The 24,257-nt window shown below is 48.0% G+C and overlaps 1 protein-coding gene and 1 long non-coding RNA gene across 4 annotated transcripts in view; one reads left to right on the forward strand and one right to left on the reverse strand.

The window, feature by feature from the left end:
* Positions 1–24,257, reverse strand: part of TRAF3 (TNF receptor associated factor 3) — a 722,485-nt gene that overhangs the window by 500,426 nt on the left and 197,802 nt on the right. Inside the window, exon 1 of one of the 3 annotated variants that reach the window (XM_085626329.1) lies at positions 2,956–3,239. The exons of 1 other annotated variant lie outside the window; for it this stretch is intronic. The gene's annotated coding sequence lies outside the window, so the exon portion shown is untranslated. Of the gene's footprint in view, positions 1–2,955; positions 3,240–24,257 lie in introns of those variants that run through there. One more of the 3 variants, XM_085626330.1, reaches the window with a different exon arrangement.
* Positions 2,883–23,119, forward strand: LOC146798957 (uncharacterized). Its single transcript, XR_014968815.1, has 4 exons — positions 2,883–2,943; positions 20,805–20,889; positions 21,706–21,745; positions 23,025–23,119. It is a non-coding gene; the product is annotated as an uncharacterized LOC146798957 (long non-coding RNA).

Raw genomic sequence — 24,257 nt, forward strand, 5'->3', positions numbered from 1 at the left:
ACATTAGCGAATATAGAATAAAACAAAAAGGGTCATATGGAACGCACTGCAAAAGTGGGGTAGAGGTTTTTTTTCCAAATGCCTCCAAGTGAACTACCAGTTGTGTTATTTTCCGCTTCATGACATCTATGGAAATTACTGGAGGTTTGACAGCAAAACCACACATTTATTAATATCATTCACACATTTTTAAAGCTGCTAAGTGTGTAAATGAGGAGGAGAAAAAGACTGTTTATGTCCCAAAAATATGGCGCGGATCTAAAGATGGCAGCAATGGCCAGGAATCCTCATACCAATGTACTGTATATGTCATAATTGCAGTGCTAAAGTACTAAGACATATGCACACTCTAACATGACTTCAATCACAAAGGGTAATGTTTCACACAGCGTACACCTATATAGTTTTCTAACTGCATGAAATAATTGAAAATAATTTTCCTGATTACTAAAATGTGCTTTCAAAAGAAACCATCAATCTACAAGTATGAAAAGTTAAGCTATTTTCTCCTTTCAGATGTGATATCCAAAATGTTCAACCAGACTGGCACACCTGTTGGGAGTGTAAAATTTGTGACCTCAGCTCTTTAAATAAAAGTTCATAAAATAAATATATTCATAGCCTGTGGATTCTTTCAAGCTAGGAGAGACCAATAATTTAGCCAGTCACGTTTAAGCAAAACTCTTTAAGCTACTGGTGCCGTTTCAACCCCTTTTCTTCTAAACCATCTGCATAGGATGCCTAGTGCATACACATTCGTGTTTATTCAAATACAAAATTAAAAAATATATATATAATGCAAATGTGTAGAAACTTACACTTCAGGCAATCACTCTCATATCATCAAGGCCTTTGTAATAAAGTCTTTGAAACATATTTGCTACTTTTTTTTTAATACAAAGGCAAGAAAATGCTGGCATTTCAAGATGTCATACAGTTAACGGTCACTTCTGATAACAAGGATGACTCATGAGCTTATCCAAAAAGAATTGCACTTCTTAAAATAGATTATCCCTTAAAAGTGGAGTTTAACTTCTCAACTGCGTCCATTTGTATGATTCTGAACATATCTCAAAGTTAGACGCTGCAACAGTATCTATATATGTACAGCATTCAAAACCTGTTTGGGGGCAATGTGGGTCCCACTGAGTAAGGCTTCCCATTCTAAGCCCAAGACCATTCAGTTATTAATTTAGTGGGATCCCAAATAAATGTTGTGTGATTGTGCCCTCATTTACGTTACACCACTATATTTTCTTGTTATTCAAAGGCAGATTCAAACCTTTCATGATAGAATGATTGGTCAATCCAGTTACTTCACATAAAATTCCCCATCTTAAAGGGGCCATTCAGTGAATGATGCTGCAATGGATGCCAAAACTGCTGCAGACATCATGAAACAAACCAACATTCTTAAATGCCTATTGCTGATGTTCAGAGGTGCAAAACTGGGTAAAGAGAGCTCTTTTTTTTCCTTTACACTGGGTGGACTAGTTAAAAGACTAGCGTACTTTTTTTACTGAATTCACCATGGCCAGACAAACTGAGCAAAAACGTCCTTGAACTTGATGTCATGAGGCTGAAGAATGTAACGCTAAAGGTGCAGCATCAAGGTACCTGATAAATAAAATCAAGCCACATGCCCCTATTAATTTGTTCATTCCTCAGATGAAAAATATCTCTGTAGTGAGGAATTAAGCTTAACACTGCAGGAGGTCAAACACCTGTGTACCTCCTAGTTGAATTATTTTCGATTTGATCTATGGTATTGTAAATCTACATATGTAAAAGCAAACTAAAACCAATGCTATTCTGAATTACCACACACAACTCCTCCTAAGATTAGCATTAGGAGACAATTTAGTTACATTAAGCACCTTACAAATGTCCTTAACAATAGCCTCCAACGAATGAATAATTTGGGCAGTATGGAATGTAGTGGCAAAGCAAAGCAGACATTACGCTGCACTTAAGTAAATCACACAGTAATTTAGAAAGTGGCTGGTTTAGCGAAAGAGTTGTATATTGTGTCAAATATCCACTTCGTAGAATGCATTTCACTAGCATTCCCGGCGTACAAATGTATTTCAGTGGCACGGTGTCCTGCGGAATGTTAACCAGCTGGAGTACGTGTTGCTTAAAACTGGGATCTAAAATCGAATTAAGTTTAACATGCAAAGAGTCTTGCAGGCTACTGCAGATGTATAATTATGAGTCAGTGTGTGTTTTATCTGCAACAGGTTTGGAAGAATGACTCAGTGCAGACATTTGACAATGCAGTTTGCACCCATGCAAGAGGAAAAAGTAGGCACCTACTGTCATTCATTTCATAAGGCATGATGGCGTGGACCCTTCAGAACCCGGGTGGTATAGAGATGAAAAAGAACATAATCAAAACACCGAGGGGGTCAGAGGATGAAGAAGAAAGGGATATCTCCATAGATGTGATAATTACCCATGGAAAAGAGGGAGCGCGGGCCTTTTAAACTAGATCAAAGCAATGTTCAGTAGAAATTCACTTGTTCAGAAGGTCCTTCAAAACATTATTTCTCCTTTACTTAATTAAAGGAGGGAAGCATTAATATAAAGCGAAATGAACGTCTAATTTATCAGGAGAAGCACTGTGGCATGTTGGAATGTACGGAGGAGGGTAAATGCAGACAAAGCACTTTGAAAAGCGAGTTTTGCAAACCAAAAGAGGGACAGGTGGGGATGTATACTGTTAAAAAAAGTATGTTTATCGGTTGGGGGAAATCAATAGCTCCACTCAATGAGGTACAGACTAAAAAAGACGCTGTCCCTTTAAAAAATTGACCCGCCCACAAAAACGTTGGAGTAACCAAGAAATTAGGCGATTTCAGTCGTAAATTTGAAATTAACAGGCAGCATTTGTAGGACCCCCCCCCCAAGAGGGATGCAGGGAGGCAGACTCTCCTCGGAGCAGTGAGTACTTACAGAGTGGGGAAAGCAGGCAGCCTGGCCCGGTGGGTGCAGGGTTTTTCCACAGCCGTTCTCAAACCGCCGGGGCTCGTGCAAGCAGCGACTTGTGAGCGAAGTTAAATAAAAAGGCATGTATTTCCTGCCTTATCCTAGACTGATAGCTAAAGCTTGACAGAGTCCACGGTGCCATTGAGCCAGACAAGCGAGCTGCTCGGGCTGCAGAAAGTCCCTTCCCCCACCCCGAATGAACTCTACTCAGGCTTTCGCCAAGCACGCTCTGCGTTTTTTTTTCTAACTGGAAAGTCCCTTCTGAATTGCAATGCTGTAATTCACACACACGCACAGGCGGAGAGCGGCACTTCCTCTCTGTGTCCTGGAAATCCCCGGCCTATCCCTTTGAGAGAAGAGCCTGACAGACAGGCCGTGACACCTGATGCAGCTAGGAGGGGAATGGGGGGGGGGGGGTTAAAAAAAACAGGGGATAAAAAGACATCTTTAAAATAAAAAGTTATTTTTGAGCGACCTTTCTTTTTTAAGAACAAGCGGAATATTACGAATGAAATCCGTATTAGGATTTTTTTAACTGAATTTTAAATATTTGCTTTCAGAGTGCCATATGTATTATATTCGATTTGCCAAGTTTTCCCCTAACTTGTCAATTTGAAAAAGCTATTTTTAGAACTATTTTAAGGTAGATTTGAATTCTCTGACGCACAAGCATAAAAATTCCTTTATTGAACATTTGTGAAAACTTGTATCAGTAGCTTAGGTTTTTCCCCACAAACAGTACGTACACCTGCCCCTTTTCGGTTTACTCATTCTGTTTTTATTAGCCATATTGGTTTGCGTTGGGAAGGTGGACGTTATTTTGATAGGTGCGTTAAGAACTACAGTATGAATTGCAGGAGAGGTGTGGTAATCCTGATGTGAGGGTGAGTGTTGTTCATAATAAATATATATATATATTTGTTAGTTTTTATGGTGGCCTTCAATGGATTTTGAAATCAGTGAAGTTGTGGATACCTGTGTTGTGTGTCGATCAAAGGACATGGGTTTGAAAATTGCTACTCCACCTCTCCTCCCCATTAAGTGTCCCTCCGGACCGTGGGTCAAAGATGGACTGGATATCATGGATCCCTTTGAAATTTTGCCTGGTGGATGTCGTTTTTTGTTCTCATTGATTATGGGTCCAAGTGGCCTGAAATCAAGCTCGTCAGGGATCCCTCCACTGCAAATCTCGTACTATTTCTCAAAGAAGTTTTTATATGAGAGGGTTTTCCTGAAGTCATGGTCACTGACAATGGAACACAACTTATCAGTACCACCTTCCAATCATTCTTGCTGTCCTGCAAAATTACCCAGTCACCTACCCAGCCGGACGTTGGCCAGACTTTCCTTAGTCTCTCCATCGTATTCTCCCTCTTAGCCCTTTACCCTACACCATTACCCCTCTACCTTCTTTATATGTTTTCCCGTTGAGACCTAGCTATTTGGCCGAAGCCCGGTGGAGCTACCTGATAGCTATAGAGGAGATGGGATTTGGACTTCCCCCTCGACTGGCACCTGCCCAGCCGGACTTTGGGCAGACTTTCCTTCGTCTCTCTGTCGTATCTCCCTCCTACCCCTTTACCCTTCCCACCTTCCCTTCTACACTTCACTTATCTCGTCTTCTATGCTCTTGTAATGTTTTTCTAGCAACTGATGTAACTTGTAACTGATGTAATTTTGTAGAACATCATGTAAAGCGCTCTGATACCTCCGGGTCTAGCCAGCGCTACATAAAACTCATCAAATAAATATATATATATATATATATATATATATATATATATTACCTACTGGCGGTCGCCAGTAGGTAGTTATAGTTAGGACCTATTTTCCATAGGAAATCCGCAACATTCTATTTGGAATAACTTTGGCGCCCATTGACAAATCTTCGCAAAATTTTCAAAACTTTTGGCCAGCTCCAGTCCGCTCCTATCCTGAAAGTCTCGGGATGATTCGTGAAGCGGGGGCTGAGAAAAAAGGGGGGTCCCAAAACGTGTTTTCCCCATGCAATTTCCCATAGGACCTTTAGCCGCAGCTACAGCCCGAACTGCTGAACGGAATTACACCAAATTTGGCAGAAAGGTAGACCTTGGTTCAGAGTCGTGCCTTTTGCTTAAATGGTGTAAATCCGTTCAGTAGTTCCTGAGAAAATCAAAAGTAAAATCAGATATATATCTGGGCGGAGCCTAACCACACATCTCATTGTGAGATCTGATTGGCTGTCAGCACTTCATCCAAGAAGCGTTGGCAGCCATCTTGGGACCAATATACATGATAGCACCTCATTAAAAAGCATTGCAGTTAATAGAGGGTTTTAAGACTTTAGTTACATTATAAATCATTTGTTGATGGTACCATACTCATTTTAGGAATTGTGGTATGTTCTAAGGTGATTTTACCATGTGAAAAAGCCTACTGCTGGGATATCATGAATCATGTTTGAGAGAGAACTATTTTCTCATGCTTTTCCCTCAGAGGTTTGGAAGGTGATCTATAAGCTAAACTGAGAGCATATTTTCTGTAAATTCATATTAGCTTTCTCAGTCATGTGAGAATGAAGTCTGGCATTCTCAGTAAAACATGTACATCCAACAAGGGCAGAGACTGACAGTTGATTCCTTTGTGTTCTAATGCAGCTTCCCAGAGTGTTCCAAAGAACTGTAACAACTAGAGCGCTAACAGTCCTACTTATGATAAACGTATGGCACACCTGAAGCCATCTTGATTGGAATAAAGTGGTACTTCTTAAAACATTTAATTTAAAAAGGAACAAAATGAGGGGGTTCATTTTGCCATAGAAAGTATGATTAGTGCTGCAGGAAGAAAAATTAGGGCACGTTTTGAGTGACTTCTCAAATCTTCTTCTATTTCATTAAAAAATTCTGACATGCAGATCGAAACATGCACTTTCAATACCAGCAGTAGACTTCCCTGGTGAGCAGCAGCTTTACTACAGTGATGTAATGAGCAACTAGAGTGCTAACATTATGAATTTATGGCAAATGTGTGACACATCTGAATGCCTTCTTGATGGAATCAAAGTAAAAAACTGAAAGTATTTCTACTGAGGAGACTAGTAAATGAGGAAATTAGGAAACTTCATAACAAATAAGTCTCCCAAGATAGCCACCAGAGACAAAAGAGCCCAAATGTAGCACAAATATCACCCAGATGTAGCCAAAGTATAGCCCAATGACAGAATGTCCCAGAGTGTTTTAAAGAACAACTAGAGCGCTAACAGTCTTACTTATGACAAAAGTATGGCACACCTGAAGCCATCTTGATTGGAATAAAGTGGTAACACTTAAAACATTTAATTTGCAAAGGAACAAAATGAGGGGGTTCATTTTGCCATAGAAATTATGATTAGTGCTGCAGAAAGAAAAATTAGGGCACATTTTGACTTCTCAAATCCTCTTCTATTTCATAAAAAAATTCTGACATGCAGACTGAAACATGCACTTTGAATACCAGCAGCAAACTTCCGTGGTGAGCAGTAGCTTTACTACAGTGATCTAATGAGCAACTAGATTGCTAACATTCAGAATTTATGGAAAATGTGTGACATATCTGAATACCTTCTTGATGGAATCAAAGTAAAAAACTGAAAGCATTTCCTACTGAGGAGACTGCAGTAAATGAGGAAATTAGGAAACTTCATAACAAATAAATCTCCCAAGATGGCCACCAGAGACAAAAGCGCCCAAATATCACCCAGATGTAGCCCAAGTATAGCCCAATGACAGAAGTGTGCAAAACACTTATTTTTTGTGTTTTTGCAGTTTTATATAGTGCAGACTTGTCCGGTATTGGAGTGCTTTACATGAGCAATGGTTACATCACACAAGAACAAATTCATTTTGTTTGTAGACATGGGGAGATTAAGTGATTTGACCAGAATCACAGAATGTCGAGCTGAAGCAGAAACTCCAACCTGGTTCCCCAGTTGCAAAGTCTGCAGCTCTGGAAGTAACACCACATCCTCTCCCCTATGTGCAACATTTAATCAAGTGGTCAACTGGATAAAAAAACATCAAGATAACAAATAATTTAAAAGTGCTTTGTCGCTATTTGAAAACTCAGAAAATAAGTCCTCATTTTAGTTTTTTAGAGCACTAACCATAATTTTGATGCAAATAAGACCCTCTCATATGTGTAATGTCTAAAGGAAATGCTCTAGGTATTACAGTTTTGATTACATCAAGATGACGTCAGGTGTTCCACACTTTTGTAATAAATATAGAATGTTAGCAATCTAGTTGTTCATTAGGATACTGTTGAGAGGCAGAGGCCAGGGGCACGGACTCTGAAAATTGAAGGCAGGTAGGAGGGTGCAGAGGCAACAATTTGGCCACACTGGGCAGGCAGGAAGGGCCGTGGCAGCACAACAGGCTATGGAGGGCAGTTGAAAGGGGGGCAGGGGCAACAAAACAACAATACAGGAGTGGCAAGAGAGGCTGTGGAAATATAATAGACCATTGTGGGCAGAAGGAAGAGGCAGTGGTAGTACAACCATACATGCCAACAGACCCGATTCAGCCAGGAAACGTCCAATGTTTTTAAGCTCAAATGGGCTTTATTTGATCTGTCTCCTGTCTACAGTCTCCTCTTTTTCAGTGTAACTCAAAGGGGAAAATCAATACCCCAGTTTTTTTCTAAAAATCTCCCTCTTACCAAGTTCAAAATGTTCACAAGTATGGTACATTGGATCATGGAATGCAGGAGGAATTGAGGTAGAGACATGGACTTGGATAACAGAGGACAGGAGGGACATGGAGAGGTGCACCAAACTGACCCTGCAGGGCAGGCATCAGGGTTTGCAGCAGCACAATACACCACACAGGGCATGCGGGACGGGAGTGCAGCACAACAATCCATAGAAAGCAATAGGGAGGGGACAGGACCATGCACATGGACAACAGAGAACAGAGGGGAAAGAGGCAATGGTAGCTAGCTGACCATAATGGACAGACAGGAAAGAAAGCTGCAGCATAACAGACCATAAAGGGCAGGAGGGACGGATCAGGGGAATTACAATGGAACAGACATGCCAGGAGGGAGGGAATAGGGGTCTGCACATGGAAACAGAGGGCTGGGGGCAAGGGGGCAGGAGCAGCAAGATGACCATTGAGGTCAGGCAGGATGGGCACTAGAAGCAAGACACACCATGGAGAGCAACAGTGAGACTATGATGGCATACACACAGACCATGGAGGGAAGGTGGGAGGGGGTCAGGGGCAGCTAGCTGACCACACAGGGAAGGTGGGAGGGGCCGTGGCAGCACAGAAGACTATGCATGGCAAGCGGGAGTGTTAGTGGCAGCACAATGGCTATGATGGGCAAGAAGGGGGGTGCAGGGGCATGCACAAAGGACCATGGAGGATAGAAGGGAGGGTCAGGACCTGGGCACAGACAAGAGAGTTCAGGGGAAGGGGCCTCACAACAGACCGCGCGGGGCAGGCAGGAGGAGCAGTTGCAGCACAACAGACCAGGGAGGGCAGAAGGGTGTGGCAGTAAAATGGATCATGGAGGACAGGAGGAAGGGGATAGGGGCATGGCATGTGGACAGGCAAGGTGGAGGTGGCAGGGACAGGTTACAATCATCTGACAATGCTAGGCAGGTGGGAGGGGAGTGGCAGCTCAACAGAACATTCAGAGTAGATAGGAGTGGCAGGTCCATGGAACATGGTGGGCAAAAAGGATGGAGCAGGGGTATGCACAAAGACATCAGAGGGCAGGGGGGAGGAGAATAGGTGCAGCAAGCTAAGCACAGAAGCTAAGCAGGAGGTCAATGATGGGGCATAGAATTGGGAAATGGAGGGCAGGAGGAGTGGGCTGGTACATCATGCTAAATGGAGGGCAGTGGCAGCACATCAGACCATGCATGGCAGGAGGGAGGAGGCAGTCCATGGATTCAGACAACCGAGGATAGGGAGGAGGGGGATGGGGCAGCAAGCTAACTGTTCAGAGAATGTGGGTATTAGGAACTTTATTGTTTTTAAAATGTGTGTCTGTGCAAACTACTTAAAATATGAACAAGTATGCAGCATAATCTCACTTTTATTCAGGAAGAAGAGGACGTTTGTGACTGTGACTCCGGGCTCACTTCGCAGAAACACCCCCTCACCCTCCACCCCCCATCGCAAAATGTAATGCCCGTGAAAAGGGTAGGTGGACGCAGTGTTATATAGAACATAGTCCTGAGAGCACGATTGAAAATTAAAACTAGATATAGTGTATGGTATAAACTATGCACCAAAAAGTGTGATATAAGATGAACCGGGCGTGAAATATAATGTGCAATACATTGTGCGCAATGAGAGATTCATTGGAGAGCGCGAGATAACACAGGCACTAGCGCATGCTATGCGATATGCGCCTTGGAGTGTAATATGCACAGGGCAGTGTTGTGTAACCTAACTAGTCACTAAAGTTGTAATATAAAATATGTGCTGGGGAGTATAACATTGCATATGCACTGTAACAAAGATATGGATCCCAGATTGTAATATGTATGGCATAGCGCTGTGCGTTATAACATAGGCATCTAGGAAGGCACGTTAGATGGGGCAAGTGTGGCATGACAATATTCACGGGGTGGTGTTACAGTGCACATGGGCTAGAGTGTGTCATAGCATACACACTAGCTGGTGGAATACAACACAGGTGTGTGGCATTCGGCGGGCACTGGTGGGTGTAACACAGCATTGGGCTCAGCCAGGAGCGTGCTGTGACTCTCAAGTGAGGTTCGTCTCCTTTCCAGAGAGTAAAATAATAAGTATTACACATCCGGCGGTGGATGTGTGTTTTATTAACCGTGGGGGGGGTTTCTTGCATAGTTTTGGTCGAATGTTTGTCGAATCCCTTTTGAATGGCTTGGTGTGCGTGTGTATTAAATGTGCCCGTCAATAGCTACCCATCTTTGTATAAATAAACGACAAGGGTGTCTACTTGAAGAGTACCCACCAGCGGGGGAGCCGGGATTAGGCACGGTAGGACGTCAGACACGTCAGAGCTTCACTAGCGGTGTAAATACATTCCACATGGATTCATTGTATGCATAGTCGCCTTTTAATGAATATCACGCAAATCGTCATGGTGATAGGTACGTACGGTTTGTCCAGCATGTCCTAGGTGTTTCTATAAATATATTAAAAAATAAAAATAAGAAAAAACAATGGCCGGCCCGAGGGATGGGGTCCCCGGGGCCATAAGTGGCCTGAGGAGGGGGGCAACGCAGCCCCCCTCCTAAAGATTTTTTTAATTTTTTAAAAAGGCCATGCCCCGGGGGTTGGGGTCCCTGGGGCCGATTAAGGCCTTGGGAGGGGGGCCATGCGGCCCCCTTCCAAATAAAAAAAAATAAAAATTAGGATGCAGGCTCTGGGGGATGGGGTCCCCAGGGCCAATACATTTGAAAAAGAAGGGGGGCCACACAGCCCCCCTTCTTAAAAAAAATAAATAAAAGACCGGCATCGCGCCGGAGGCCACGCCCCCTCCTTGCAGCACTCTGCAAATGCGCCCCCTGGCGAGTTGTAAGTTGGGGAATTAATTCCCCTTCAATACTGGAGGGTCCCTGAGGGCCAACTAGCCCAACAGGTATCTCCAGTATGCGCCAGGGAGCTGCGTTGCAGACAGGTGTTCTGAGGCCACGCCCCTTTTTACACCTCTCTGCAACGTAGCTCTGTGGCACTTACTGGAGGTACCTAGTGGGCTAGTTTGACCCTTAGGATTCAAGGGGACTTAATCTCTCAACTTAGAACGGCCACAGGGCCCGTTTACACAGTGGTGAAGGGAGGGGACGGAGCCTGAGGTGACGTGTGCAAACACGCCCTGTGTCGCGTTTTAAGTTGGGGAAATAATTCCCTTTCAATCCTGAGGGACCCTGGGGGCCAACTAGCGCCCCAGGTGCTTCCAGTAAGCACCACTGCGCTGCGTTGCAGAGAGGTGGTGCAGGCCGTGCCCCTTTTAACACCGCTCTGCAATGGCGCTTACTGGACGTACCTAGTGGGCTATTCTGCCCCTAGGGACCCTCAGGATTCAAGGGGACTTAATCTCCCAACTTAAAACGGCCACAGGGCGTCTTTACACAGTGGGGAAGGGAGGGGATGGGGCCGGAGGTGACGTGTGCAAACACGCCCTATGGCACGTTTTAAGTTGGGGATATAATTCCCCTTCAATCCTGAGGGACCCTTTGGGCCAACTAGCCCACCAGGTGCTTCCAGTAAGCGCCACTGTGCTGCGTTGCAGAGAGGTGGTCTAGGCCGTGCCCTTTTTTACATCTCTCTGCAACGCAGCTCTGTGGCGCTTACTGGAGGTACCTAGTGGTCTAGTTGGACCCTAGGGACCCTCAGGATTCAAGGGGACTTAATCTCCCAACTTAAAACGGCCACAGGGCGTGTTTACACAGTGGGGAAGGGAGGGGACGGGGCCTGAGGTGACGTGTGCAAACACGCCCTGTGGCGCATTTTAAGAGGTAGGTTTAATCCCCCTGCCCTATTATATACTAGGGGCTTACAGAGGAGGTCATGCTAATCACAGGGGGACCCCAACGCATAGTGTTCCCTAGTGTATGTAGGTCTTTTCACTGTATTCTAAGTGTCTTTTAACATAGCACTGGCTCTAGGACTGGTTAATCAGACTCGGTTACCACCAGTATCCTTGAAAAAGTTGAGGGTACAGGATGATTTTGCAACAAGGCTTCTTTCTGCTCTTCTGTTTGTTCTTTCTGCACGTTATCCTTCTTCCTGCACTTTTCTTCGTCTTTGAGGACTTCTGTTGCTTCTTTCTGCATTTCTTTTTTTTCTTTCTGTTCATTTTTTCTTCACATGTCCTATCTCTGTAGGCATAGTTATCAATTAGCATTTAAAAAACCTTTGAAATTCACTGAAAAAAACATAGGTTTCAGGCACGTTATAGTTAGGAATTAGCATTTAAAAAAACCTTAGAAATTCACTGAAAAAACCATAGGTTTCAGGGGCATTCTAGTTAGCTGGACTTTTCACTCGTACAAAACCATTGAAATTCCCCCGTTATAGTTAGTTCAGCTAACTATAACTCGCGCGCCCGCAATGCACTGCTGATGATGTCACATATTACATCACTCATGACATGGCCAGTGACATCACTCATGACATCTCAAATGACATCACTGATGACATCATCCTTGTGATAGAGTGGCAGACCTCCTCTCACCCTAATATAACCTTTGATACACACATTCAAAAATAGAAACCTAAATTTTCAAAACAATGGACATACCAATACCAGTTACAACAACCTATTCAGTAATTCTAAGATCCACATACACATCCACTCATTCACCAACAGTCCTATACAGTCACTCATACATGTACTCACTCATAATATGTACTCGTACACCTATACAGCCTGTTACACAACGCCACTCATCCATAGAGTTACTCACACACATAGTCACTCATGCTAATAAAGAATCAAACATCCATTTACTTGCATATACAGTTATACACACACCACCACACTTACTTCTACAGAAAGTTACACACACTTAGTCTTTTAAACAGTCACTTATAGAAACACATACTTATTCATACAGGAACTCTTCCAATCTCTCACTCTCACATATACTCAGTTATATACACCAATAGTCACATATACTAGTTTAAAACATATGTAGTTACTTATAAAGACACTATATTGAGACAGTCATTCACTCACTAACACACCCATACACACACTCATTCACCCATACAGTCCTGCACACATGCTGTCTTCAACACATACAAACAGTGAGTCACTCATTCATGCACCTATGCACTACATAATACCCCCACCGAACCATACAGACACTCACACTGATACTAAAAAAAAAACAACTAATAACCTATATAGACCCTCATGTAGCTACTCACCAACCCATGCAGCCACTTATACACAAAGTGAGAGACTGATACAGATATTTACATATTTAAACATTACTCACTAAGCCATGTATTCACTATGATACACTTAATCAGTCAGTTATACAATCAATTTTTCAAAAACAAATCATCCATTTAGACACTTATATACGCATTGATTCTTCCATCGACCTTGAGATATACATATATAAAACATATTTAATTTTCAGAAAAACACACATTCACTGGATCATGTCATCAGTGATGTCATTTGAGATGTCATCAGTGATGTCATGAGTGATGTCACTGACGGGGGCGTGGCTTGGCGCGCGAACAAGATGGCCGCAAGCTAGAGGAGCTCCGGCGCATCGGTGCCTGCATCCTGTAAAATATCCTGTCAGGGACCCCCATAGCGGCCGAAAATTATGGCGGAGACGGCTCGCTCACCCCCCGCTGCAGCGGTCTGCTGAGCGGAGCGCGAAGTTGCTGGGCGGTGGCTCGGGATCGCCTGAGGAGGGAGACCGGCGGCTGGTGAGGGGCGCTGGAGCCCTGCGGCCGGCCGCACACGCTACTGTGCGCCGCGGCTTGCCACGTGACCCCTGGGCCGTGACCGTTGGAGCGCTGGTTGTGGCGGCCTGGTGGCGCGGCGGAGCTTGGACCTCGGGAGCACACTGAGGGCATATCGGAGGTCCGCACCGGGAGCACAAGCAGTGGAGCGGCGACGTTCGGCAGGTCAGTGGCCGGAGATGCAGACGCAGGAGGCGGCTGATCCCCGAGTGTGGGGCCTCTTGCCTGGCCGCCGCTTGGACGGGACGCGTCCGGAGCCTTAGCGGAGGTGGGCCCTGTGATCCGGGACCCGCCGGGGCCCGGCAGCCCGGAGGAGGCGGCGGAGGGGGCGCGCCCCCCTGCAGCGGCGATCGCGTGGCTGCCCCGGAGCGGAGACAGCGGACGGAGGAGGCGGCACGACCCCGGTGGGACCTGCAGCTTGGGAGCCTCGGCCCTTGAGGAGATTGGAAGGCGAGGGATCACGACGCCCGACGCTTGGCGCGCTGCGAGACGCCCACCGACGGCGGGCACTTTCTGGCTCCCTACGTTGTGGCACCTGGACTGTGACGGTGACCACTGAGCCGGGACGGGAGGCCGCCTGGAGTGCGGTGGGGCCCTGACACAGCGGCTGGCTCTGAAGAGGAGGGGCCTGCTGCGGCTAGACCGGGCCCATCTGCTGGCGGACTGGACTACGGGCGGATGCCCACTGCACAACAGTTGGTTATGGGCCGGCTGCGCAATGCCCAGAAAGACGGCCGGGCCCCGGTGACAGGACTGGGCCCTGCCCCGGCGCCTGGAGACCCTGAAGCGGCCCCGCCCACTGCTCTACTGGCTGCCAAGCTGGACTCGGTACTGGCGGCTGTGGAGCGGATCGGCTCCTCGCTTGAACAGACTAGGTCGTCGTTGGAAGCCCGCATCAACAAGGTCACGGTCGACTTCACGCTGCTCCACGCGGACCACCGCAAGTTGGCGGACAAGGTAGAGCAGCAGGAGCAAACTCTCCGGGAGGTGCGACCAGTTGTGTCTACTCATACAGCCGCCCTCCAGGATCTCATTGACCGCGTCCATGCATTGGAGGACCGCGCGGATGATGCAGAAGGGCGCTCTCGACGCAACAACGTGCGCGTGGTGGGCCTGCCGGAGGGCGAGGAGGGGAGACAGCCGGAGCAATATGTGGAAGTGTGGCTACGCAACCTGATCGGACCGGAGAAACTCTCCCCGCACTTCGTGGTGGAACGTGCCCACAGGGTCCCCACACAGAGGCCCGCCCCGGGGTCCCGACCGCGGCCCTTCCTCTTCAAACTCCTCAACTATCGAGACAGGGACGTGGTGCTCCGCGAGACCCGGGGGATGGGCGACATCACTGTTGGCGGTGGACAGGTGCATTTCTTCCCGGACTACACTGCCCTGGTGCAGTGACGCCGCAGCAACTACCTGGCGGTGAAGCGTCGCCTGCGAGAACTAGGAATGTCATATGCTCTTTTGTTCCCCTCCCGCCTGCGGGTGGCCACCACGGATGGTGTCCGCTTCTTCGACACGCCATCTGAGGTCTGGGATTGGCTGGAGGACACGGGGCGCAGTGATGGCCGGCGGCCGCGGAGTCAGGAGGCTATCACACCGCGCGGCAGGAGATCTCGCCAAAGGCAGGGAAGGAGGCGGCGGCACGCTGAGGGGCGGGGGCTGGGGGTGGCCCCCAGCCCGGAGAAGAGCAGACTGGAGCGCCAGGATGCGCTGGCAGCGGTGGCCACTCTCGTGTCGCCGGACGGCGGGAGTGGAGACGCTGCCCAAGAGCGGGGTGAAGTGTTGTCCAACGGCTCATCCTCCCCATCAACTGTGATCTCTGACGACCAGCTGTTGCCGCTGGTCAGTCCGCAAGACATCGGACCAAGTGATGTAATATGAACGAAACTTTGAGAGATCTGGGGTCGCGGCTGGAGGTGCTCCTTGGGTATGGGTCCTGCAGCCCTCAGACAGACACTTTGTGGCTCCTGACCGTGCAGTGGGTGGAGGCATGAGCTGCGGATGGGAGCACGCCTGCTGCTGGAATACCGGGGACTGATGGACCAGGTGGGCTGCGGTGGTGGCTGGACTTCCGCCCCCTGCGATAGGGCGACTGCCCGAGCTAGGGTTCATCTGCCTTTGTGGGTGGCGTGGTGGTGGGGGGGGGGGATCCTACACTCCCCGGGCCGGCGCTGCGCTCTGACTCTGGGGGTCCCTTCACGTCACATATACACAGGCATCCCTGCAGATGTGCACCCGCGCGGATTGAATCTCACTTGCCTGCCCCCTAGCCACAATTGGGCTTAGCTCTACTTAGCGAGCATTGTTACATGGTTTGGACGATTACCCGTAGAGGGGTTCGCCCTGTCAGTTCAGTTGGCCTGTTTGGCTCGGTTTTTCGCACGGCTTCATGGTGGTGCGTAGTTGCGTTGAGGTGTTTATGTTGCAGCTTTCTACATAGTCAGGGGAAGGCCCGCCGCCCCCCGCCCTGGACGAGCGTCCCTACCCCCCTGCCACAGTATTACCCTTAGTCCTTTCCGCATGGCTGTTACAAATGTGATTACATGGAATGTCAGGGGCATGCATACACCGGCGCGGCGATACTCAGTCTATGCATACATGCAGCGACACGCGGTGGCAATCGCTCTCCTGCAGGAGACGCACATGACGGCCGGGGAACTGGGTAGGCTGCGTGCGCACTGGAGGGGGCAGGTCTATGGCACCACGTGTTCGGCGCACGCTAGAGGCACGCTGATATGGATAAGGGCGGGTACCCCGTTTGTCTGTCTGCAGGCGCTGGTGGATCCTGGTGGGAGGTACACCTTAGTTCATGGGAAACTAGATGGCCAGCAGGTGCTGCTGGGGTCTCTTTATGCGCCAAATGTGGAGCAGCCATCCTACCTGGCCAGCCTGTCGTCGGTGCTGGAACCGTTTGTCGGCCTCCCCTGGCTTTTGGGGGGGGGACTTTAATTCCGTGCTGGATGTACACATGGACCGGTCCTTTCCGCCCCTGCGGGGCACGCAGGTGGGATCGAACGCCAGGGCCCTCGCCGCGTGGCTGTCTCACTGGACGCTCACCGACCTGTGGCGGAATGCCCATCCGGGCGACCGAGTGTACTCCTACTACTCCGCGGTCCACGGCCTCCATGTTCGGTTGGATAGGGTGGTGGGCACCCATTCGGTGCTTCCGTGGGTGACCCGGGCGGAATACATGGGTCGGACGCACTCAGACCACAATCCACTTATTCTGGGGCTTCGCTGGAGGCCCGATAGGCCCCCGGTGCCGACGTGGCGTCTTCAGACAGCGGCGCTGGAGGACCCGGAATTTCGGGCCTCCCTGGGCACTGCAATCGAACAGTATTTTGATCTCAATGAGGGCTCCACGGATAGTGAGCTGATAGAGTGGGACGCGCATAAGGTGTACATCAGGGGCCATTGCATAGGTGCGACCTGGAATATTCGGAAGCAGTTGGCGGGGGCTCTCGCCTCCTTGGAATCTCGCCTCCTCTCATGGGAGGTGCGTGGTGAAGGGGGGGGGCTCGGATGCGAGCCATCTATCTGACCCCCGGGCGCAAAATGCCGATCTCCTTGAGCGGCTCCGCTGCCTTAATTATGCGGCGCACTCGGCCCGGGTACACGCCACGTCAGACAGGGCAGGGAGGCTTCTGGCCTGGCTCATCCGGCAGGATGCGACCCGTACCCCCGTGGGTGCGATCGCGGGGCGGGACGGAGTGCTGGTTCACACGCAGTGGGAAATCCACCGGGCGTTCACGGCACATTACACCTCTCTGTACCGGTCAACGGGCAGGAGGAATGCGTGTGATCTGGATGAGTTCCTGGAAGCGGTGGAATTACCGGTGGTTCCGGAGGAGTACCATGAGAGTCTGGAATGCCCCCCCACGATGGAGGAGATAGGGGACGCTATTTCCTCTTTAGCCTCAGGAAAAGCGCCGGGACCGGACGGACTCCCGGCGGAATACTACAAAACTCACCGTGAGTCCCTTATCCCTAAGCTTCATAGTCTCTACTTGGCTGCCCTAGAGGAAGGCACATTGCCAGCGTCGCTGAAGGAGGCTTATCTGATCTCCCTGCTTAAGCCGGGGCGAGACGCCACGCAGCTGGGGTCCTATCGCCCGCTCGCCCTCCTCAACACAGACTATAAAATATTGGCGAAGGTGCTGGCGGAGAGACTGGCGCCGGTGGTGCCTACGCTGGTGCATGGCGACAAATGGTTTCGTGCCCAAGCGCAGCACTTCGCTTAATTTACGGCGGTTCTTTAGGGTGATGGGGGAGAGCACCCGACCATGGCCCAGGGCGGGCTGTTTGGTCCTGGACCTCGAGAAAGCCTTTGATTGCTTGGAATGGGGATACCTAGTGTCGGCACTGTCGAGGATCGGATTGGGGCTGGGCTTCCTGCAACTTGCGGCTCTGCTGTACAAAGGACCCACGGTGCGGGTGCGCACGGGCCCATATGTCTCGGATCCCATCGTAATTGGCCGGGGCACTAGGCAGGGGTGTCCGTTGTCGCCCCTCCTGTTTGCGCTTGCAATGGAGCCGTTGGCGGCGACGCTCCGTGGGGAACTTGCGGATGGCATCCCGCTGGGGGATGCAACCCATCAGGTGTCCCTTTATGCGGATGACCTCCTAGTATATGTCAGGGATGTATCTTCCATCCCTGAGGGGCTGGATCGCATCCTACACACCTTTGAGCGGCTCTCAGGCCTCCGAGTGAACGCGGCCAAATCCTGTCTGTACGCCTTTGGGGGCGACGTCCAGGACCCCGGCTACTGGCGGCCGGACACCTTTCGCTATCTGGGTGTCCGGATCTATCGCCGCCCGGCGGACCTACTGGAGGGTAATCTAGGACGCGCGGTGACCGCGATCCGGACCCAGATGGCGTTTTGGAGCACGCTTACCCTTTCGGTGACTGGCCGAATAGCGCTCGTTAAAATGGTGGTACTGCCCCGTCTGCTGTACTATTTTGCCAACTTGCCGGTGTACCTACCGGTGTCCTTCTTTGCGCCCCTCACGCGCTCCCTCCGCAACTTCATATGGGGAACGGCGCGCCACAGAGTTGCGCTGCCGAAATTGTGCCTTCCCGTGGGTGGGGGCGGGCTCGGGATGCCCTGCCTGGAGCATTACTATCTAGCCGCACAGCTGCAGTGGGTGGCTCGCTGGCTGGCTGACAGGTGTCGAGAGGATACGGCGACAGCGGAGAATCCGCCGCTGTCATTGACCGAGCTCCTCAAGATTTTTCACCCGACGACGGGAGCGCTGAAGCCTGAACCGTTGCTGTTAGTGGTGGCTTGGAAAAGCTACCGAAGAAGCCTCCGGCTGACGAGGGCCACGCTCCCATACGCCCCGGCCATCCCACTGGAGGGTTCCCCTTGTGGGCGAGACACGTTGGGAGCTGCGGAGTTACGGGATTGGCATGCGGTTGATATTCACACCATGGAGGACCTATACCATGAAGGGGGCCTCTTGCCGTTTGCGACCCTTGCAGAAGAGACGGGGCTGGCGCAGGGCCAGTTTCTCCGTCACCGGGCCCTGATAGAGACTCTGGTGGGTCACTGGGGGGACCTGCAGGTGGAACCGGAGCAGCATTTAGTGCTGCAGTATCTCCATGTTATGGGCCGAGGAGGACACCTGATCAAGTGGTTCGCTGGGGCCTTGCGGATTCATGCGGCGCCGAGTCTGGGGACACTGCGCGAAAAGTGGGAGGGGGACCTTGCCCGCCCTATGGTAGACAGGGAATGGGAGGGAGCGCTGAGGGGGCCAAGGAGGGTGCCCCGAAATATGAGATTCCGTCAAATACAGTTTTTTGTCCTACACAGGGCCTACCTCACACCGGTCGCCATTAATAAGTATTTTTGCAGAACGGACGCGTGCTGCCCCCGTTGTGCGACGCTTGGCGCCGACCTGATCCACATGCTGTGGGGCTGCCCCACACTGCAGATATATTGGCAGGCGATACATGGGGAACTCCGCAGGTGTACGGGCCGGGAGATTCCATCGGAGTGGCCCACATACCTGCTGCATCTCTTTCCCCGACCGCCACCGGCTAAGATGGCCTGTCGTTTCCTTGATCTGGGGATAATAGTGGCTAAGCGGCTCATCACCAAGCGCTGGAAGGCAGATACCGCACCGCATGTGCGAGCGTGGCGTAGCTCTTTTATGGTGTGGGCAAAGGCAGAAGAGGTGGCGCTTCGGCGGGAAGAGACACTGGGCCTTAGGACGACGCCCGTCGCCGCCCAGTGGGGGGAAATGAGGCAGCTCCTGTCACAATCGGAGGAGGTGGCCCCGGGGGAGGGCACTGCTGCGCTGTCGGAGCTGCGTTAGGCGATGGGGCACTGTTCACTTGACTGGGACTCCGCGCTGGTGGGTGCGACTGGCTGGCTGGCGAAGATAGTGCAAGCCGCAGATAGGATATCAGCGCCTGATCCCCTTTTTGAGTGGTGGGGGCCAGGGAGGGTGGAGCCTGATGGGAGAGGGGTCAGCGAAGTGGGGGCCGACTAGACTAGAAGACGCAAGCTGCTGTTGTACATTGTTTTAGTTGTTAGATTGTTGGAAGGGCAGCTGCCCAGCTACAGAATGGGGAGTATAGCACTGTTTGTATAATTATTCGGGAAAGCACTGAGAATAACACACAATTGGAATCGACGCTGGTGAGCGGATGCTCTCCACTAGGGCTGGGGCCATAACGATACGAATGGAGATGGATTTACTTATGACCTGACAGGTTATACCTTGGGACACAACCGGTTACAGTACACTTAATGTAACGCACCATGTTTGTATCGGTTATACATTGACGCCTGCCTACAAGATTTATGTAACAATGCTATTTGATGAAGTATGATGTATTGTGTGGTTTTACCTGCAACGAAAATTCTAATAAACAGATTTCTAAATAAATAATGAGTGATGTCACTGACCATGTCATGAGTGATGTAATATGTGACGTCATCAGCAGTGCATTGCGGGCGCGCGAGTTATAGTTAGCTGAACTAACTATAACGGGGGAATTTCAATGGTTTTGTACGAGTGAAAAGTCCAGCTAACTATAACACCCCTAAGGTTTTCTAAGGTTTTTAAAATGCTAATTCCTAACTATAACGTGCCTGAAACCTATGTTTTTTTCAGTGAATATATATATATATATATATATTATCTAGTCAGACCCTCCATACAACTACCTAACTACAAAAATGTTTAGTGCCTTCTCACCCTTTAGCTCTAAGGATTAATTATTCAGTATTAATTCCTCAGTGATAAATTTCAGCCAAGGGGGCACATCAAGTAATCACTGTCTAGTTTCGGAGATTATATTTGTTCTACAGCCTCAGAGCAAAGAATGAGTTGGCTTGTCTTCTGTTTGTTTCCTTCTTGCAGATTACAAGCTCAAGTCTGAGTAATGCATTGGTTCTCTTGTTGAGATGACCACCAGGGAAAGCCAGTTGCTCTTCTAGTGAAGAGGGTGAGTTACCGACCAAGCTCCAACAGAAAATACACCGGCCCTGGGCATAATGCATGCTTGCATGGGCTTCAGTGTAGGTACATCAAGATAAGTCAGATGTGATTATATTTTGTTGTCCCTTCATGATATTTACAGCAGCATTTAGGGGTGCCTGGGTGATGTAGAAGTCTGATTCTGGTTGGTATGGTTGAACTTTATGGAGTAGGGAAAGCTTATACCATGTTGACTAGATCTTCTTAGTGATGTATTTCAGCTGTTGGCATATTGGTGCATGTTGATTTTCTGACTGGACAAGACGCCTCTTAAGGGAGCAAGGTGGAAGATTCAAAGAGAATAAGTCCTTGTGGGACACCACAGATGGAACTGGCCTTAGATTTATGCTGCCGTAGCTGAAAAATGTTCTAGTACTTCCCATCTCAGCGCAATGTACCCGCACGGGCACACAGAAAACGAATCAAAAGTTATTAAAGTTCATTCTTTAAAGTATACATTTTATTTAACACATATGTTTACATTTATTTTACTGAAAAAGCACCTTTGGAATGGTAGATTCAAGCTGCCCCTTTCCTATATGCAAATGTCTTTGTGCACTAGGTAATGGGCCCACTTCGGTCTACAGATTACTGTTGTGATTTGGATTATTCCATTTGGATAAATTTATATCTATAGCTTAGATGGGATATAAACCATCACACGATTTTATGATGGATGATTTTGAAGGCCGCTGAAAAAAAGAATGGCAAAAGAGGGAAGTGCATCAGGTCAAATCACCACAAAATGCACTGAGTTGACACACATGTTGTTCCTTTATTTCAGAAAAGCTCCTATTATCACCCGACTTCCAAGGAAGAACAAGGTAAATTCATAAGGGTTGCAGTGAGAGAGGAGCGGTGATTGTACTACGAGTAAAGAAAGTACAGTTGTGTAGCCATCAATGTAATGTCACTGAATTCCAGAGAGAGTGCGAAAAATCCAAGCGTAGCACAACGAACGAGTGTAGCAAATGAGCCACGCCTATTCATGGTAAGGGTAAAGTATATAGCTGGTGGTGTACTTTGGAGCTAATTGTCACAAATATATTACTGAAGCATAGTGTGGCAGCGCACTGCTTTTTACAGGCAGCACATTTGTTATTGAAACGGCCACTACATTTCCACCAGGGTACAGTTTTACTAACTATATAGCGCACAAATGGTAATGTGTGAAAATTGTGTTTCAGCAAATATTTGTAATTTACGCATCACCTTGTAAAGTGTCTTGGTTTGTTTTGTATCCAAAATTTGTTTCCATTACACGTCAGAATTTCAAAAAATCACTTAATTTGTGCTTCCCTAACTGTTGATCATATTTTGAAATGTATGTACAGTTCATTTATAAGTATTTATATTCACACTAGCAATATTGTCACATAGTTTATTTGACAAAATCCTCTCGCTGCAATCAGAGAGAGAAAAGTAAACACCAATTTTCACGTTAAAAGAATAAGCAGCCATTTGTCAGAAGGTACAGGCTGAAATTTGACCTGTCTTTGAACGCACAGCAAATGTGACTGGATAAAAAGTAAATTCAAAGGCATCTTTACTACTCATTCAACTTTAGTACTCCTGAACAGTAATTTTGGGGGTGCTGCTGCCCCGCACTCCTACTTTTTAGTGAGTATGAAAAAGTTTGTTATTCAGTAGAAACCCTTTCAAATCTATTGAAGGAACCGGTGAAAGTAACCATGGAAAAGAGGGTAAATAAAAAACTTTTATGTACACAAAAGACCTGTACTCCTAAATAATAGCGCAGAATATCATGAATCCGTTATTTAGGAACATGAACAATACTCCAAAAATACCTTATGTAACAAAGAAAAACGAGGCACATCATAAAATGTGGCTCAGGAACAATCAGATTTCAAGAAGAATCTACCTTGGTATTCCTGAGAGAAGATCATTTCACAAACTGGTTAATCTTTTAACTGATGACTTCTTCATGACAAGAATATGGGAGTCTCCTTAGTGAATGAAATCAACAAAAGGAACAATCCCCTGCAACTGTATCATGTACAGACACTGTTATAAGTTGATAAACGTAAAGCACCTGATTTGTTAATTGATCCTTATATGTTAATTTTTATGATTACTTTCCAGTGGGTCACAGTTCATTACATCTATAACAATTATGAATAGAGGAAATGCTGCAAAGAGTTCTTTGTCTGTGTGCGCTGTATTCAGGTTCTATTGCTATGATTACATTTGGAAAAACATTGCCTCAATGCGGCCACCAGACAACTAACAGGTTCAAGGAAATTCGACCACATCTCACCACACCTGAAAGCTCTGAACTGGCTTCCTTTTGAGTCCAGAATCCAACTTAAACTGGCTTGCATCACTCACAAGGCTCTATACTCAAATTCCCCAGCATTTCTTGCCCAGAAACTCGTGGTATCCGGAGGAACCAGAAACTCCCGGTCTGCCAGAGACCTTTTGCTCCAACCAGCACGCTTGAGGAAAAAAACAACTTACAATCGGGCCTCCTCTGGGGCTGCACCAAGAATATGTAACTCACTCCTGCCTGCCATTAGAAGAATTCCATCTCTGGCACGCTTTAAAAAGGAGGCCAAAACTTTCCTTATGGGCACATCCCTCTCCTAATCTCCTGCCTTGCGATCACCCTCAGTGTTTTTGATCTTCTTCCGTCTACTGCCACACCTTTGAGCTATCCGGATACTAGCCACCCGGCACCACCGGGCATCCCACCCAAGGAACTGGGACCTCTATTTTCTCGTAAAATGTGTTTACATGTTTGTATCCCATTTGTTTTCCACCCACCCCCCCTTCCTTCTAAGTCTCTTGTATACAACCTGTTAATCGTGTAAAGCACTCTGATACCCTAACGGGTCAAGTTTCCGCTCTATAAAACACAAATAAATAAATAAAAGATACGTACACTACCTCTGAATCCGTGGTATCCTTTGACAATAAAAATGCTTGTGTTTTGGTAAGGCCTTGTAGAGAGATCATTTGCTCAGCTAGTCCAGACAATTTGTATCCATATCGGATGACCGAATTTGGACATGCAGTATGAACATAAAGTTCAGTTCAAAGTAAAGACCTGTAGACCTTCACCAAGATTTTACGAGATCTGACGCAGTGAATGGATAACTTCACTTTCTTTAAAGAAATTATTTTCCATGCAAACATTCTGAAGGTCCTATCACCAGCAAACAAAAGACTGGTACAGGAAATGAATTCTCAGTTCTATTTGGTTTGACACTGCTTCACTCATTACATGGATACACAGTGAAGAGCCACTATCACACAGTGAGCTGGAAATCTTGCAGCAAATAGTTTCCCTGCTCAGGCTTGAGGGCTCTGCACAGC

The sequence above is a fragment of the Triturus cristatus genome, chromosome 9, assembly GCF_964204655.1.
Source record: "Triturus cristatus chromosome 9, aTriCri1.1, whole genome shotgun sequence".
Lineage (NCBI taxonomy): Eukaryota > Metazoa > Chordata > Amphibia > Caudata > Salamandridae > Triturus > Triturus cristatus.